The sequence below is a fragment of the Myxocyprinus asiaticus genome, chromosome 1 (assembly GCF_019703515.2).
Source record: "Myxocyprinus asiaticus isolate MX2 ecotype Aquarium Trade chromosome 1, UBuf_Myxa_2, whole genome shotgun sequence".
Classification (NCBI taxonomy): domain Eukaryota; kingdom Metazoa; phylum Chordata; class Actinopteri; order Cypriniformes; family Catostomidae; genus Myxocyprinus; species Myxocyprinus asiaticus.
In genome coordinates this window covers 34915399-34933559 of record NC_059344.1, presented here as the reverse complement: position 1 = coordinate 34933559, position 18161 = coordinate 34915399, and the positions used below count along the sequence as shown (strand labels likewise).

The following is an 18161-nucleotide window of genomic DNA, read 5'->3' as shown; positions in this document are numbered from 1 at the left end:
AAAATCTGAGGTTTTTATTTGTTGATTATAGTATCGATTTAGTACCGATACCGAGGTACCAGGGCTGGTATCGTACCGAAGCCAAAATTTTGGTATCGGAGCAACCCTAGTCCAGAGCCAAATGTCATGAAATTTCTCCACTTGGCTATATACATATATAAAATATTTCTTATCCTATAATGTGGATTTTTATGTTTTGTGTGTAGCCTCTATTGGAAGAGAATGCAATAAAATGTATTAGATTATTAAACGTTATTAAACAAAAATGTATTTGATTTTTTTTTAACGTTTTAAATGCAGTAAATGCGTTCACTTAATTTCACATTAAAACTGTTCCTGTTGTGATTTTTGAAAAAGGGACTAGATGAATTTAAGACTGAATGCATTACATGAATGAATGTTACATTTATATTGCGCTTTTCTGACACAACACTTAAAGCACTTTACACAGTGAACAGGGGACTCTCCTCAACCACCACCAGTGGGCAGCATCCACCTGGATGATGCAACGGCAACCATAGTATGCCAGTATGCTCACCACACACCAGCTATTGGTGGAGAGGAGAGAGTAGAGTTATAGAGGCAATTAATGAATGGGGATTATTAGGAGGCCATGACTGAGAAAGGCCAATTTGGCCAGGACACCAGGGTTACACCAAGAAGTGCCCTGGGATTCTTAATGACCACAGAGAGTCAGGACCTCGGTTTAACATCTCATCCGAAGGACGGTGGCTTTTTACAGAATAGTGTCCCCATCACTATACTGGGGCATTAGGACCCACACAGACCGCAGGGTGAGCACCTTCTGTTGGCCTGCCAAATATTACTTCAAGCAGCAACCTTAGTTCCCTATCTGTCACTCACTCGACATTGTGTCGATGTAGTGACACTAGGGATCACTCTTGGGAGCCTGAGACACCTCTGGTCTTTGATAAAAGGCCAATGAAAATTGGCGAGTGGTATTTGCATGCCACTCCCCCAGACATACGGGTATAAAAGGAGCTGGTATGCAACCACTCATTCAGATTTTCTCTTCGGAGCCGAACGGTCATGCTCACTGAGCTGAATTCCCACAACTGTTCATTCACCTCTGCTGGATCTGACGGCACATTTCAGCGGCTTCTCCCCCCTCTGCACTGGTGCACTGCAGAGAATGCCCCTGGGTGCTTCAGCAGAAATAAGAGTATATTTCTCTAAAAGAGTATATTTCTCTAAAAGAGCGGCACACACAGAATGTCTTTTTAAAGACATCTCTTTTTAAAGATGCCTTTCCGATTGTGTGTTATTCCTGGTTGCACTCGTTATTTCTCGCCTTCTGATGGTCACAATCACTGTCTTTCATGTCTGGGCACTGCTCACGCGGAGACAGCATTCGTGGATGGTCATGTACTCATTGCGAGGACATGTCCATGGCAACAATGCGGTTGCGGCTCGCCTTCGTAAGAAAGCAAGCCACCTCAGAGGCTCCCCGCCTCGGTCCTTTTACCCACGGGTATGAGGATAGCGCGGCTAGCACTGGGGGCGATTTGGGGACCTCAGTGGGACCGCCTCCGCCGGGTACCTCCCATTCCCCAGCACGCTTGTCTACCCCGATCGGGCTTCCGGATGAGTCCGCCAGCTCGTCTCACGGCGAGTTCGACCTCTTATTCAGAGCCCGTGAAAGTGATGAGCTCTCGAGCACAGCATCGGAGAGGGGGCTCGTCCAGTCGGACGCGGAAGCTTCAGCTGGGCTCCTCCCTTCGGGGACGATTGCCCAGTCACAGGCTGATGCGGAGATGATGACATGCTTTCCCGGGCAACTGCGAGCATCGGCTAGAGTGGAACTCTCCACTCTTCCCTGAACCCTCATGGCTCGATGACTGGTTCCTGGGCTCGCGGCGCTGCTCAAAGCCACGCCCCGCCCCCATTCCTTTCTTCCCGGAAGTGCATGAAGAGCTGACAAGGTCGTGGGAGGCACTTTTTTACTGCCCGGTCCCGATCTTTTCAGCTTCTCCGCACTCACTACCCTCAATGGTGGGGTGGCCAAGGGCTATTTGGCAATCCCCCGGTGGATAAAGGTGCTCGCGGTGCACCTATGCCTGCAGAGCGCCGCCACCTGGTGCAGGTGCCCAAAGCCCCGGTCCAATACCTGTAGGTTTACGTCGTCTCTGACGGCCAAGGCCTACGGTGCCACTGGACAAGCCGCCTCCACCCTGCACGCCATGGTTCTCCTGCAAGTCCGCCAAGGTGCTAAAGGAACTGCACGAGGGTAGTTCCACCCCGGGATTGATGCAGGAACTGTGCTCAGTGACCAACCTCACTCACCGAGCGATGGAGGTCACGGCGTGGTCTCTCGGGCGGATGATGTCCACATTAGTGGTCCAGGAGTGCCACCTTTGGCTCAACCTGGTCGAGATGGGTGAGGCCGACAGGACACAGTTCCTTGCTGCCCCCATCTCCCTGGCTCGCCTATTCAGCTGTGGAGCAGTAGACGGAGGCTATCCGGCATATCCTGCCCCGGCGCAGCTCAAGATCCCACACCATGTCTGCTCGTCGCCAAGGGCGTCCCCCTGCGGTGACTGCACTGGCTCCGCCACAGCCCGCCCCTTTGGCCCAGCGTGGAACCCACCACAGGAAGCAGACGCCACCCGTCTCGTGGCCGCCAAGAACCCGTGAAAGGCTTCAAAACGCCCTTGAGACGGGCGACCCAGGGACGACTCTGGAGCTCGTAAGCAGACCTCTCCATCCCCCCGTCGAAGGCCGGGAGGAGAATCTTTTTGTTACCTTTGCATTTAATTGCACTGCATGCCCAAGTGGCTGCAGTACTCAAGAGTTCAGCAAGTGTGGTTTCCTTGTTCCCTGGGTCACGTATCCGGTGTGCACAGCCATCATCATGACCACCATCCACTACTCTATTTGACAGGTTTGGCGCTCCAGCAGCGGTCTCCCACCCCTGAGAGCCCAGCTGTGGCACAAATCCGCCCCCGATGTGACAGTCTCCATGGGTCACGAGGACAGGCCTCTTCCTCCCCCATCCCAGGCTGTTCCAGGGGTGGTCACAAGGAGCCATGTAAGTGCTTCGATGTCCCTAGACTCAGCACGGCCACGACATGGTGTGGCACCTCGAGCTCCGCCCCGCCGCGAGGCACCACCTGCTGGTACGTCCAACGACGTTGTCCCTTTGGTCCCCCTTGCGCAGAACTTGGACGCGTGGCTTGCGCTTTCCAATCTGTCGTGATGGCTGGACCGGGCTGTCCAACTCAGCTACGTGATTCAGTTTGCCAGGCATCCGCCCATGTTCAGCGGTATCAACTTCACCTTGGTGAAGAACGAAAACACTGCTACCTTGTGCGCGGAGATCGCTACCCTCCTACGGAAGGGCGCAATAGAATCTGTCCCTCCCGCCGAGATGAAGAAGGGGTTTTACAGCCCCTACTTCATCGTACAGAATAAAGGTGGTGGGTTCAAGATGCTGACACAAAAACACATTCTGGCGAGCATCTGGCATCAAGATTTGTTCACAGTAGTAGACCTGACGGACACGTACATCCACGTCTCGATCCTTCCTTGACATAGACTCTTCCTGTGGTTTGCATTCGAGGGTCAGGCATATCAGTACAAGATCCTCCCTTTCGGCCTGTCCCTGTCTCCTCGCATCGAAGGTCGCAGAGGCAGCCCTTGCCCCGCTAAGGGAGGTGGGCATTCGCATTCTCAACTATCTCAACGACTGGCTAATCTTAGCTCACTCTCGGGACATGTTGTGTGCACACAGGGACTTGGTGCTCTCACACCTCAGCCGACTAGGGCTTTGGGTCAACTGGGAAAAGAGCAAGCTCCTCCCCATTCAGAGCATCTCTTTTCTCGGTTTGGAGTTGGACTCACAAACGAGCGTGCCCAGTCGGTGTTGGCCTGTTTGAAGGCGTTCAAACAGAAAACAACGGTTCCACTGAAACTTTTTCAGAGGCTCCTGGGGCATATGGCATCCTCAGTGGTGGTGACCCCGCTCGGGTTGATGCATATGAGACCGCTTCAGCACTGGCTTCAGACTCGAATCCCGAGATGGGCATGGTGCCGTGGGACACATCGCGTGGGCAGCACGCCGGTCTGTCACCATCTTTTCAGCCCTTGGACCGACCTCTCATTTCTACAGGCAGGTGTTACCCTAGAACTGGAATCCAGACGCGTCATGGTCACGACGGATGCCTCCAAAACGGGCTGGGGCGGGGGACAGACAACACAGCAACGGTAGCATATGTCAACCGCCAAGGCGGTCTGCGCTCTCGTTGTATGTCACAACTCGCCTGCCTTCTCCTCCTCTGGAGTCAGCAGCACTTCAAGTCGCTGCGAGCCACTCACATCCCGGGCAACCTCAACACTACAGCGGATGCGCTGTCACGACAGGTTACCCTCAGGGAAGAGTTGAGACTCCACCCTCAGGTGGTCCAGCTGATTTGGAGTCGATTTGGACAGGCACAGGTGCACCTGTTCGCCTCCCAAGAATCCTCCCCACTGCCCACTCTGGTACGCCCTGACCGAGGCCCCCATCAGCATAAATGTGCTGGCACACAGCTGGCCCCCTGGCATGCACAAATATGCGTTTCCCCCAGTGAGCCTACTTGCACAGACCCTGTGCAAGGTCAGGGAGGACGAGGAGCAGGTCGTCCTGGTAGCACCCTACTGGCCCACTCAGATGTGGTTCTCGGACCTCACGCTCCTCGCGACAGCCCCCCCCGGTGAATTCCCCTGAGGAAGAGGCACGATCTGGCACCCGCAACTAGACCTCTGGAATCTCCATGTCTGGCCCCTGGATGGGATGCAGAAGACCTAAGCAGTGGTAGACACGATCACCCAGGCTAGGGCCCCCTCTACGAGGCGCCTGTATGCCTTTAAGTGGCGTCTGTTCGCTAAGTAATGTTCTTCCCGATGGGAAGACCCCCAGAGATGCACAGTCAGATCAGTGCTTTCCTTCCTGCAGCAGAGGTTGGAAGGGAGGCTGTCCCCTTCCACCTTGAAGGTGTACGTTGCTGCCATAGCAGCACACCACGACGCAGTCGACAGTAAGTCCTTAGGGAAGCACGACCTGATCATCAGGTTCCTAAGAGGTGCCAGGAGGCTGAATCCCTCCAGACCGCGCCTCATTCCCTCATGGGACTTCTCTGTAGTTCTTCAGGGTCTACAGAGAGCCCCCTTTGAGAATTTGCAGTCAGCCGAGCTTAAGGCACTCTCTTTGTAGACTGCCCTCCTGACTGCGCTCACTTCTACCAAGAGGGTAGGAGACCTGCAAGTGTTCTCTGTCAGCAAAATGTGCCTGGAGTTCGATCTGCGCTACTCTTACGTGATCCTGAGTCCCCGACCGGGCTATGTGCCCAAGATTCCCACGACCCCTTTTAGGGACCAGGTGGTGAACCTGCAAGTGCTGCCCCAGGAGGAGGTAGATCCAGCCCTGTTGTTGCTGTGTCCGGTGCACGCTTTACGCATCTATTTGCATTGCACGCAGAGTTTTAGTTCAGCCAGTTGTGGCGTTTCATATAGGGACCCCTAGTGTCACTACATGGACACAACGTCGAGTGAGTGACAGATAGGGAACGTCATGGTTACTTGCGTAACCTCCGTTCCCTGATGGAGGGAACGAGACATTGTGTCCCTCCTGCCACAACGCTGAACTACCTGCTGAAATGGCCGGACCTTGTCTCGGCTCCTCAGCATAAAACCTGAATGAGTGGTTGCATACCAGCTCCTTTTATACCCGTATGTCCGGGGGAGTGGCATGCAAATACCACTCACCAATTTTAATTGGCCTTTTCTCAAAGACAAGAGATGTCTCAGGCTCCCAAGAGTGACCCCTAGTGTCACTACATCAACACAATGTCTCATTCCCTCCATCAGGCAACAGAGGTTACACAAGTAACCATGGCATTTTCCCTGAAGGTCTCCCATCCAGGTATTAGCCAGGCTTAACCCTGCTTAGCTTCAGTGGGGAACCAGTCTTGAGCTACAGGGTGATATGGCTGCTATAATTTATACATTTATAAAGGAAATACGTGCAGGCTATATTAAGAAGCATTCATAAATTGATATTAACTCCACAAAACATGATTATGTTAAAGAACCTAAAAGGTTTGGGGAATCATATCTCTTTAAAGGTATTTTAAACTTTGTTTGAGACAGATAGTTACAAGTAAACAAGATATCCCCGCTTGTTAACCTTAACAAGATATTCCCGCTTGACCTCAATTACTTTCACACGTTCATGTGCACACAATACCACACCACCCACTGCTTCTTTTTGCCAAGATCTATATTTGTTCTCCTACTCTGTTTTTGTATCTAGCTATTAAATAATTTATACCATAATAGATACAGTTGGCAGTCTAATTTCCTTGTGACTGATAACATAAAATAACCTATTTCTCTCTCACAGTTATGGTGTTGATAACTGCTTTTAAAAGAATGCTGTGTTCGTAGTCAAGGCCGTAACCATGTCTTGAACACTGGGGGGACCAAACTATTTTGGGTGTTGGGTTGGGGGTGGGGTCACAGGTGTTGAGGTCACAAATATAATGGTCCTCTTTGGTCCTTTAATATAGTAAAGGCTCAGGATTTTTTCTGTAACATGACATGACTGAGTCAGCTGGTTAGCAAAAAGAAAATACATAAAATTATTTACTGCCCTCAAGTTGTCCCTCGTTGTTTTTTCCTCCCAGTAGAATCTTAACACAATATTTTCTTCAAGAATCCTAACGCTGCTCTTTTCCATACAAAAACAGTTCATTAAAAAAATCATTATAAAAATACAATAAAAGTAGTCCATACAACACATAGCTGTTGTATGACCCCAGAAATGTCATGTGGATGTCAGGTGTATTTTGTTGATTCATGTCTTTTATTTTGAAATTCTAGTTCCTGTTTCATGTCATGTGTTCCTGTTTCCCTTGTCATGTGATTTCTGTTTTCCCTCCATGTTCATGTGTCATGTTTTCATTGGTTTATTGTTTAATTAGCTTGTTATGAGTTCTGTTTGTTCATTGGTTTATGTTCTCCCATGTCTTGTATTTAAGCCCTCATGTTTTCATTGTCTAGTTGTCAAGTATTGAATGTGAGTGTAGAAGTTTATGTCGGGCCACGTTTATTGTCAAGTCAAGTTTTTGTCAAGTCAAGTTTTTAGTCAAGCCATGTTCATGTTTATATTTAGTTAGGGTTTTTGGATTTCACATTCTGTAATTAAAACTGCACTTGGGTTCTCATCATCTTCGTCTTCAACATCATTGCCAGCAGCCAGCACACGTTACAGAATACTTGACCAGCCATGAACCCAGCAGTTTTACTTCTGCGCCTACGTCAGGGGAATCGTCCCCTGGAGGACTATGTTGAGGACTTCTGCAGTCTAGCCTGCCAGGTGGACTTTAATGAGGTTGCCCTCAAAGACTGTTTTAGATTTGGACTGAATGAGTCCATTTCTTTTTTGATGCCTGGTGGTCGCAGTTCCCTCAGCCTGGCTCAATATATCGACCTCGCCCTATGGTTCATTGGTTCCCCGTTCACTGCGGGGTAGGCGGATGCCGAGCCAGAGTTCCACGTCATGGCCGCCGCCGAGCCAGAGTTCCACGTCATGGCCGCCGCCGAGCCAGAGTTCCACGTCGTGGCCGCCGCCGAGCCAGAGTTCCACATCGCAGCAACGCCGCCGAGCCTGCTCCAGTGCCACGTCGCGGCAACGCCGTCGAGCCTGAGTTCCACGCCACGTCACAGCAACGCCGCAGCCTGCGTCCATGCCACATCACAGCAACGCCTCAGCCTGCTCCATGCCACGTCACAGCAACGCCTCAGCCTGCTCCATGCCACGTCACAGCAACGCCTCAGCCTGCTCCATGCCACGTCACAGCAACGCCTCAGCCTGCTCCATGCCACGTCACAGCAACGCCTCAGCCTGCTCCATGCCACGTCACAGCAACGCCTCAGCCTGCTCCATGCCACGTCACAGCAACGCCTCAGCCTGCTCCATGCCACGTCACAGCAACGCCTCAGCCTGCTCCATGCCACGTCACCACAATGCCTCAGCCTGCTCCATGCCACGTCACAGCCACACCTGAGCAGTGGGACCTGGAGATGGTTCCCATCCTTATACCCACCCTTAGTTCTCCTGAGCAGGCAAGGGAAACTTTCGGCCCTCCGATCCCGCCTGGACCCTCCGAGCCCTGGACTCCGCCTTGGCCTGTCGGTCCCTCGACATTGCCTCAGCTCGGCGTTCCCTCGGCTCCACTACGGTCCTTCAGCCTGTCGGCTGTGCTGGGGTCCCTCGTCCCTCCGGCTCCTCCTTGGTCTGTTGGTCACCTGGGTCTGCTTTGGCTCTCCGATCCTCTGGCTGCGCCTCGTCCCTCCGATCTGTCAGCTTCACCGGGGACCTCCTTCCCTACGGCTCCACCTTGGTCCTCAGTCCCACCGGCTCTACCTCAGTCTTCCGATCCCTCAGCTCCACCCTGGCCCTTCGAGTCTTTGGCTACTCTCCGGGCACCACGTTCCATGGCTGAGCCTCTCACGGCTCCACCTTCCATGGCTCCACCCCTCGAGCCTCTCATGGCTCCACCCCCCACGGACTTTGCCTTGGTCCCATGCCCCTCGCCCTTTCTCACCATGCCACGCCCCACACCTCAAGACACCCCCCCCCCCAGCTCCCTACAGAACTTTGAATTTATGTCATGTTTTACGTGTTTTGTTTATGTGTTGGGGTGTCAGGAGCCACCCCTTAGTGGGGGGGATATGTCAGGTGTATTTTGTTGATTCATGTCTTTTATTTTGAAATTCTAGTTCCTGTTTCATGTCATGTGTTCCTGTTTCCCTTGTCATGTGATTTCTGTTTTCCCTCCATGTTCATGTGTCATGTTTTCATTGAGTTATTGTTTAATTAGCTTGTTATGAGTTCTGTTTGTTCATTGGTTTATGTTCTCCCATGTCTTGTATTTAAGCCCTCATGTTTTCATTGTCTAGTTGTCAAGTATTGAATGTGAGTGTAGAAGTTTATGTCAGGCCACGTTTATTGTCAAGTTTTTAGTCAAGCCATGTTCATGTTTATATTTAGTTAGGGTTTTTGGATTTCACGTTCTGTAATTAAAACTGCACTTGGGTTCTCATCATCTTCGTCTTCATCACCATTGCCAGCACACGTTACAGTGGACTACTGTTATGTCTTTATACTGAACCTTTTATAGTGCTTTATAGTATATGTCGTTTTTTTAAGCTTGACAGATCCTGCTCACTATAAACTGTTATTCTATGGAATAGAGCTGCTTAAAATATCTATTTTTATGTTCCAAGAAAAACCCAGCATATGGTTTTTGAACAACATAAGGGTGAGTAAATGAGTGAGTAAGAGCACATTTTACATTTTTTGGTGAACTACTTTAACTGGTGGCTCATTTTTTGAGCACAAACCTGACAAGACATACTCAAAATAAAATGGTCTCTTTTAAAAGTAGACACTTAGATGCTGTACAAAATTCAGAATTAATTAAAGACACAAAGAAATTATTTAGAAAATTTTAAATTGATTTAAAAGTATTGCCTAATAATATTTGCATTAAGAATATATTACACTGTCCTTGCCAAAAACCTAAAAGCACAACAGAAGTCACAGGTCTTACCATGTTCTAGTTCTGATCTGGGTGATAATGCTCTACTTTTTTTTTTATTATTTTATTTTTTTATATATATAGATAATTTTCAATGTCAAGAGAATTTTCTAAAAAGCTACTTCAAAACCATGCCAGACATCCACATTCATTCAGTTCCTTTATAATATACACACATTCGCTCTTTCACAGTTATGAATGACATACAAATCACATGCTGTACATGACATATTTTAAATTCAAAAAGGTGAATTTCACCAAACAGTGAATAGTTTGCACCCTTGAATATTAATGTCGGTCTGTACAACATTTCAATCATAAAATAGTGGTCAAATATTGCATGTTTTGTTAGATACTTACATCTCACATGACACAAACACTCTTTACCTTAAATGCTTGCTGATGCGCAGTGCTGGGATAATCCACGAGGTTCCCACTTAGCGTCTTAAACTTGAGTCCCGCCTTAATCAATTTGATTGGCTATCTCAAATGACATTGACGAGCAGTGCTAGACTACTGTAAACCATTATGTTATTCCTGCAAGATCTTAATGACAATTAGACAGCGGTGCATAATGGACTGCAGTAGAACAGCATCAAGGATATCAGTTACTGGAGGGGACAATCTGGCCATATCTGATTATTGGGAGGGACTTGTCCGCTTCAAAGTATATTGTGGTTACGGCCCTGTTCGTAGTAAAATGACACTACGGCCCATGTCATCTGCCAGTGTCATTTCACAGATTCCTGAGTGTGAATCAGTTTCATTCCTGGTAACAATTACTGCATATTTTTTTCTTTCTTTCCCTCTCCTCTCTCAGTGCTGGCGGTGGATCAGACTGTTCTCTGTTAACACTTTGTCTGTGCCCAAACATACACAGACAAGTAAACAAGACATTCTTATGGCATGACAGGTCAAGCTCTGCTTGCTAGGGTTTGATTTATTTTTCTCTCCATGTATTTGTCCTCTAATATGAACGCTGCAGTGAAAATTTTGTCTGTGTTATTTCTTTCGTCTTTTTCTTCCCCAGGCCAAACAGCATCAATGACCCCTGTGAACTTCATGAAGAATTTCTTCAGTTTACATTGTGGGAGAAAGTATGCTAGCTGAACAGAGCACAGCTAAAGAGGTAAGAACTCTCCAAATGCTAACACTGCTATACACATAGCCTAGGGCTACATATGTGTGAGGAAGAGAAAGAGGGACTGACAGTTAAGCTTTGTATGCATACTGCAGTAAAGATGAGGAGTGTCAGGAGTTGCAATGCTTCAAGAGCTAAAAAGATTAATATGCAAAACAAAATGAGAAAAGAAATTTAGTGAAAAAGATTTTTGTAGGCCTATTAGTAGGTAAATTGTGGCAGTAGTAATTTACACATCTCTCAGAGCGAATTGTGTTGAATTGTGAAAACGTAAGAGAAAGCTAGTTTCTGTGATGAATTGAGCAGATCGAAATATGAGCGTATATGTTTGTGTCTGTATTTATGTGTTTGGAGGTTTGCAGTCTTCCACTACTTGTCTTTAAAATGGCCAAAATTTATTGTGCATTGTGTTGGAAGCATCATATTTCTCTCTATTCCACTGGACAGCGATACAAATAGATGAAGTACAACAACGTGACAGTTTTTGTTTCTGAATTACTTTGCTGGAACAGACCACGTGAGTTAAAAAACCAACAAACCATAACTTTTCTTGACGTCTCCCTCCCCCTGGTGACCATTGATGGATTCTTCCTGACAAAGCATTCATTATCGCGCAGAGCAGAATGTACCTTTTTTTCTCCCCAGACCACTGTCCCCCCTCATTTCTTTCTCTCTTTTCATCCACTTTGTCTAAACTGAGATGATTTCTAATAGAAAATGCAATGGATCCTCTTCATCCCCTCAACCTGACGGATTTGAACTCAATCAGAAATTAGAACTTCAGGCAATATTCTTTACACATACAGTAAGTATGTGTGGTTTGATCTTACAAGTAAGCCATGCCAAAGACTATTAGCCTATACATACTCTAAAAAGCAAGAAGTAATTAGCTCTGACCTTCTATTTACATGTTTGACCAAGGGAATGTGACATATTGGGAAATGGGATACTCATGCAATTTCAAGATGGTTGATTCTCATGAAACCTGTAAAGTGTCCAGGTCCTATTTTACTTTAAAATCAAAAGAAACAAGAAATTATATTTTGCTTATATAAAATTATTTTTATTTTATTTTTATTTTGGGTTAAATAGGACCAGGACATTTTCTTTACAGGATTTGTGAAAAACACCCTAATAATCAGAAAGCTATAAATTATAAAATAATTATTCAGAGTGAAGAGGCAGTTGTTGTGCAGATTTATCTGAGGCAGTTCTTCATGGCCAACATTTATAAAAGTAAATAACCTGCATTATGTGAAAAGCTTTTACTTTCAAATTCATACATTAAACTTCCCTACTGTAGCTACATCAGTACATCCCTACACAATTTTTCAGCATCTGAAAACTTCTTCGACAGACATTGCTAAAGACAAGAGTTGATTGTGGTTTCTCCTGCATATCTTTTCAGCACACACCATCATTCTTCATGGCTAGAGTGATTCCATCTATCCCAACCAATTCAGCTCTGGCTGACAGCTAGCATTAGCATTCTAGCCTAGCTGCCACAGCATGTAGCCATGCTTCAATCAGAAAGCTCTCTGACAGGTCTAATAATTGCCATAGAGGCTGATTTATCCGCTCTAGGTAGCTGGTGAATAAGAGCGCAAACCTATGGCCATACAAAGAGAGTAAAACCAAAAAGGAACTTTACTTTAGAAGTGGGGAAAAAACAAATAAAGAGATATTTTTCACTAATATAATGGATATTAGATGATAGATGAGTATTCAGGGAGTACATGTTTAGTGATGTATAATGAGATGGACGAGATGAAAGTAGCTAGCACACTGACAGCTGATTTCCACAAACTCTTCCACTATTAGTAAAGAGATAATACTGTTTTACTATTTTGTTTAAATACTATACATTACTATTTTGTTTGCTAAACATTTTTGACAACATGATTTGCGTTTCTTGATTTCTATTTCCTTATGTAGCATGTCAGAAGTATGTGCATATAAAACATATACTTCATTATGTATACTTGTTTTTGTCTGAAAGATGGATATAAAAACGTGCAACAATGTCCTCCCACTTCTTCAGCCATCTAGTTGTGGAAGTATTTTTCCCATTCATCTTTTTCATAGGGATTTCATAAGATTCAGCAAAAAAAGAGTTCTAAGCTATGAGCACTACAAACTTTGATTTGAAGGAGAAAAATATTTGAAATTCAGAAAAAAAAGACAAAGGAACAAGACTGTGAACTTAACGTCTTTCATGAGGGTATGAACTAAAATGAATCCCATGAAGCATTTTTTATGACGTAATTGAATTAAAACAATGGAAAATTGAAAACTTTTGATTTAAAGTAGGCTATATAGTAACAATACATTTGAATTTTATTGCAAAATATAAAAATAGTTTGAGAGTGAAGGAAAACGACTCGATTGCGTTATTCAAAGCGTCAAGAAAGCGGGCGGTTTCTGCAGAACTCGTTTGGTGTTGTTTGTTTGCTGCAGTTCTCTGATTGGTGAATCTTTGCGCTTCAGAAACATTTGTAGAATAGTTATTAAGAATTCCACTATTCAACATGATTTTTAAAAAGTTGAAATAACGCACACTGTTGGCTTCAACAGAAGCATTGCACTGATCAACAACCTCAGAGCTCAGATAGGTCTGTCTTTAAAGTTTTATAAGTTATCATTAAAAATAATTTTGCCTATGGAGAAAATTAATAGGATCTTTTCTTCCAGAATCTGACTGTTGTGCTCTGATGCAATGCACACCTTCTGAATGCTAGAATGGCATGAGCAATTTATTTGCAATGTTTTAGTTTTTCAGTTGAAAACTCATTGATTTTGCTACATTTCTGCCTCTCATCCACAATGTTTGGCGTTGACCTCCACTAAAAACTGAGAATTTTGAAAACACTTTCTAGTAGCCTACCACATACTACCACATTGTCAACTGAAAACGTATTAGTAAGGGGGGTAAAAAATGCATTAATGCATGACAAAGAAATTTTGATACATTGATTACAGAATTCAAGAATCAATTATTCTTACTAGGATATATTAATACCCAATGTGATATAGATACCATCTCAGATTACATGAGCCTTCTTGCAATAGATGTGGAGCACACGAGATTGAAATGGAAAAAGCAAACTTTAAATTAAGGAAGTTCTTGCTGCCGAGTTCACTCCATGTGACCCTACAGAGGTATGGGATTACTTTTGTGCCAATTGTTTTGAACGTAACTTTTCAAAAAAAACAAAAAAAAAAAAAAACATGCGCTGCTCGCATTTTCAGTCACGCTTCCAAAGATTTCATTTATGCTCCCGGAGTTTTCATTCACTTTACATTCTGACACAAAACTCTTGTGTGGGCGGGGCTAACAAAGATGAGTTCTCATTGGCTTGTGAGATTGTGAGTGACAGCTCTTTGACCTGGAAGTAGAGTTGACCTAGAAGGGGCTCTGGTTCAGGTTTTGCGTGTAAAAGTGCGAGAATCTGTTAGCGGCTTCATTATTAATTAGTGTTTAGTGATACATAAGTATTTTTTCCTACGATTATTTTGTCGAGATAATTTGAGGAGCAACACGGACAAATGCCTAATAAATAAATAAAAGTTATTGTTAGATGACACAGAGGGATTTGTTCTGAAATATTTTTGCATGCTCTTTTACTATAGTAATATTGTAGACTTTAGTAACAATTCCTTTTGTGTTCCATGAAAGAAAAAAGGTCAAATATGTGGGCTTGAAATAAAATGAGGCTATGAGTAATGACATAATTCTCAATTTTGGGGGGATAAACAAATTCTTTAACCATTTTTGAGAGTGGCCATATCCACATACTAGAAAATTGTTCTAAGCAGTTTGTAGTGTTTTACTGCAATCTCTTCCCCTTTTTATTTAACAGTTTTTCACCAACAAAATTCAGATGACCCAGAGGATGAAGTGGTGGTGCCAGAGATCCAATGTTCCTTACCAGACTAGAATCTTGCTATTCTGCATGGATTAATATATCCATTGACATCACCTTTGAAAGGCCTGGAGTTCCAGACAAAATTTACCACTTTCACCATTAATTAAATTGTACTTGACAGTGAAATGTACAGTATAGGAACACTGAATAAATGAAAAGAAACAAGCCTGTGTTGGTGTCCTCATTATAGTTCAATTTTAAATGGTGTAACGCATTAAAAAGCAATATGTGTATTATTTTACATTGTGTTTTGTTGTCTGTATATTGTGTACAATGTGTATTATAGAATATGAATATTGTGTAATACGGTATGTGTGCATATTGTTCAGTGAGTGTTGTGTTTTCTGTATATCTTGTATATTATCTTGTAACTATGAGATGCAATGTTGGTGGAACTGCGCTAATGAAGTGACAATTTTAATCAAGTTAAATTTTTTCAAACTTTAAAATCAATCATTCAGCTGGTTTTGTAGAAGCCACATTTGAAGTAGTGAAAACCCATGCAATGCAATACCATTGAAGGTCTACAACCTGTGAAAACAAGCTCCATGCTTGATTAAGATTTTCATATTCTGTTTAAATTCTTCAGAATTAATGGGAAAAAAGTACAGCACATGCGCTAACAATGGGGTAGTCATAATGACGGTATTAATCCATGCTGCTCCTGAAAGTTAATCATGACAAAATAGTAATGGGAAAAAAATATGAATATCCCATGTCTTATGGTTGGAGTTGGCATCAGTTCATCCTCTGAAGTCCACCATAATCGACCGAAGTGATGTCTGGCTGGCACCAGCTGCATTGTGTTGTCATCACTCAGAGACACGTAGCAATGAAGTCCGACACCAAGCAGGAACTTAAAAAAATTATTTTTTAATCATTACTAAATTTAACAGGTAGCCAATGTAACCGATAAAATGGGGCTAATATGATTATATTTCTTGGTTCTAGTCAGCACTCTGACTGCTGCATTTTGAACCAGTTGAAGTTTATTTATTGAACTTGCTGGACATCCTCCCTGTAACGCATTACAATAATTTAGTCTTGAGGTCATGAACGCATTCATTCGTTTTTTGGCATCAGCAACAGATGTGTCATTACTTAACAATATTTCTGAGGTGGAATAATGCTGTTCTACAAACATTGGAAATTAGATTTTCAAAGGACAGATTGGTATCAAATATAACACCCAAGTTCTTCGCTGTAGAAGATGATGTAACAGTACATCCAACAAGAGTCAATTGTATTTTAGCGGCTTAGTTTTAGAGGTTTTTGGTCCAATAATTAGTACATCTGTTTTGTCGGAATTGAGTAGAAGGACATTTCTGGCCAAACAATCTTTGATTTCTTTGAGCCTTAGAATGTATATGAATTTGCTATTTTTAAGATGTTTATCGAATATTTGCACACAAATAAGATTTGTAAAATAGAATGCAATACATTCCAGATGATGTTCTCATTGGCAAAAGCCTACATTAACTCTCTACACTAACTCATATAGCTTATCTTCAGCAACATTCTTTCTATATCACAACAAACATGTTCTCAAAATAACCTGTACTGTATGCTAACAGACAACAAAGCTATCCAGTGATCAGACCACAATACTAGAATTGCAATTAAATATAAATCCACTACAGCACTAATAGGAATAGAGAAAAACCACAACATGCTAAACCAACAATCACTGAAACACATATTTATAAACAAATACATACATTAATAACCAAATACCTATAACAAATTAATAAGGCACAAACATAGATAAATGCCAAATGTGGATCTAATAATGATCTGAATTACAGAATTACACATTACAAAAAGCCATCAAGGGTCATTACAAGTCCATCAAATTGCGCTGCCTATCTGGATGGGAATACTTTCAGTCATAACAAAGTGAGTCCTAATGTAATAATTCACTGTGTAATTATTTTGAGCCAGTGAGCAGAGTAGAAGAGATGCTCTCATTTAGCCAGGGTCCAGTGAGACTGCAATCAGTACAACATTACACAAATATAAACACATTATCTCTCATTACAGACCTCAGACATTTTGACTGCATCACACACACATACTGAATTCAATCCAGCTTCTTGTCATGGAGTCATCAGGGATGGAGGTTGAATGCTTGAGGAAGTGCACAGAACAGACATTGTTTGTTGTTCGTTTGTGTTGCACAAAAGTATGTATTCTGTTATATCTGTTTGCATTATGCTCATGTGCTGTTGTCCTTGTTTCTCCTGAGCGGCAACACATGGTTCATGTTACACATGCTCTGTGAGTTTATCTGAGGAGACAGGGGTAATGTTGTCTCTGAGCCTGGGGCCATAGACTGACTTCTGAATAAGTACAAACCCACAACATCTACAAGAGTCTTGATGACAAGTGTCCTTCTGGTCAAGGGCACTAATCAGGTCACTCTGATCAAACCACTACAGACAGGGCCACCATATCAGAAGATAGCAAACAGAGAGTGGATGTCTGTCCGATGTTTGTCCAAACCTCAAAACTACATCTGACATAAGGGCTCCACGAAAGATCCCCAGTGCCCCAGAGGCTTCTTTGCGCAACATCCAAATGATAGCAAATGACAGCATATTATAAGGTATAGACAAATAAAACTAAAATACAGAATTTATGGACCTTATTCAGAGCAGTGCCATATTTAATTTTTAATGGGAATGAAAACAAGGCAGTAAGGGATAGACTTACAGTACAGGGTTGTACTGTCCTTTAAATTATTTTTGAGACAAAAATTCCTGAAAGCAGTTGTGAAAATTAGATGTGATCTACAGTAGGAGCTTTATACAGTTTTATACAGTGCATGCCATTGAAGAGACTGTAAGCCTGAAATTGTAAGAAATCTGTAAGTCCCTCACAGCCTCATTTTTATTCCTGTTATATACTAACTATGGTGCTACTATGAAACATTTCTATTAATAATTTAATAATAATAATAGTATTTAATTTGATTCCATTTCACTATAATAATAGTAGTAAAAATATATTTTTAGAAAAATGTTTTTTAAACTATCAAAAATATTTGATCTTACATGAGTTTAGAGTGTTTGCACTTACATTACCCAGAAAACCAAGAAAAAACATTCATCATCTCGTATTTATACAATAAGTATTTAAATCTAGTAGTATTTATCATGCATTGTCAGCAGCTGCATGGAGGAATAAGCCTGGTACTGAGAAGGTCATCAAATGGCTATTTGAGGCCTCAGGAAGAGCTCACATTATTTCCCTGTGTGGGCACTTCTAGAGCAAACCAACTACAGTGTGTCTAACTACACAGCCCTAATCTATTAATTACTGACCCATTAGGACCCACATGGGGCTTATTAGAACAAGCTGCTGTTTCTTTCCATAGAAAGACTGAGCTGGCCATTGGCTTCTAGCTCTGCACCATAAGTGGCACCAAACTGTAAAAATTAAATTGTGGAAGCAAACAAGTTTCTTCAACATTCCCACTTGCCCTCTGGCTTG

The 18161-nt window shown here is 43.5% G+C and overlaps 1 long non-coding RNA gene across 1 annotated transcript; it reads left to right on the top strand.

Annotated features, from left to right (window-relative positions):
• Nucleotides 1-10414: 10414 nt before the first annotated feature.
• LOC127444234 (uncharacterized) lies at nt 10415-14825 on the top strand. Its single transcript, XR_007897788.1, has 3 exons — nt 10415-10535; nt 10633-10731; nt 14604-14825. It is a non-coding gene; the product is annotated as an uncharacterized LOC127444234 (long non-coding RNA).
• The last annotated feature ends 3336 nt before the right edge of the window (nt 14826-18161 follow it).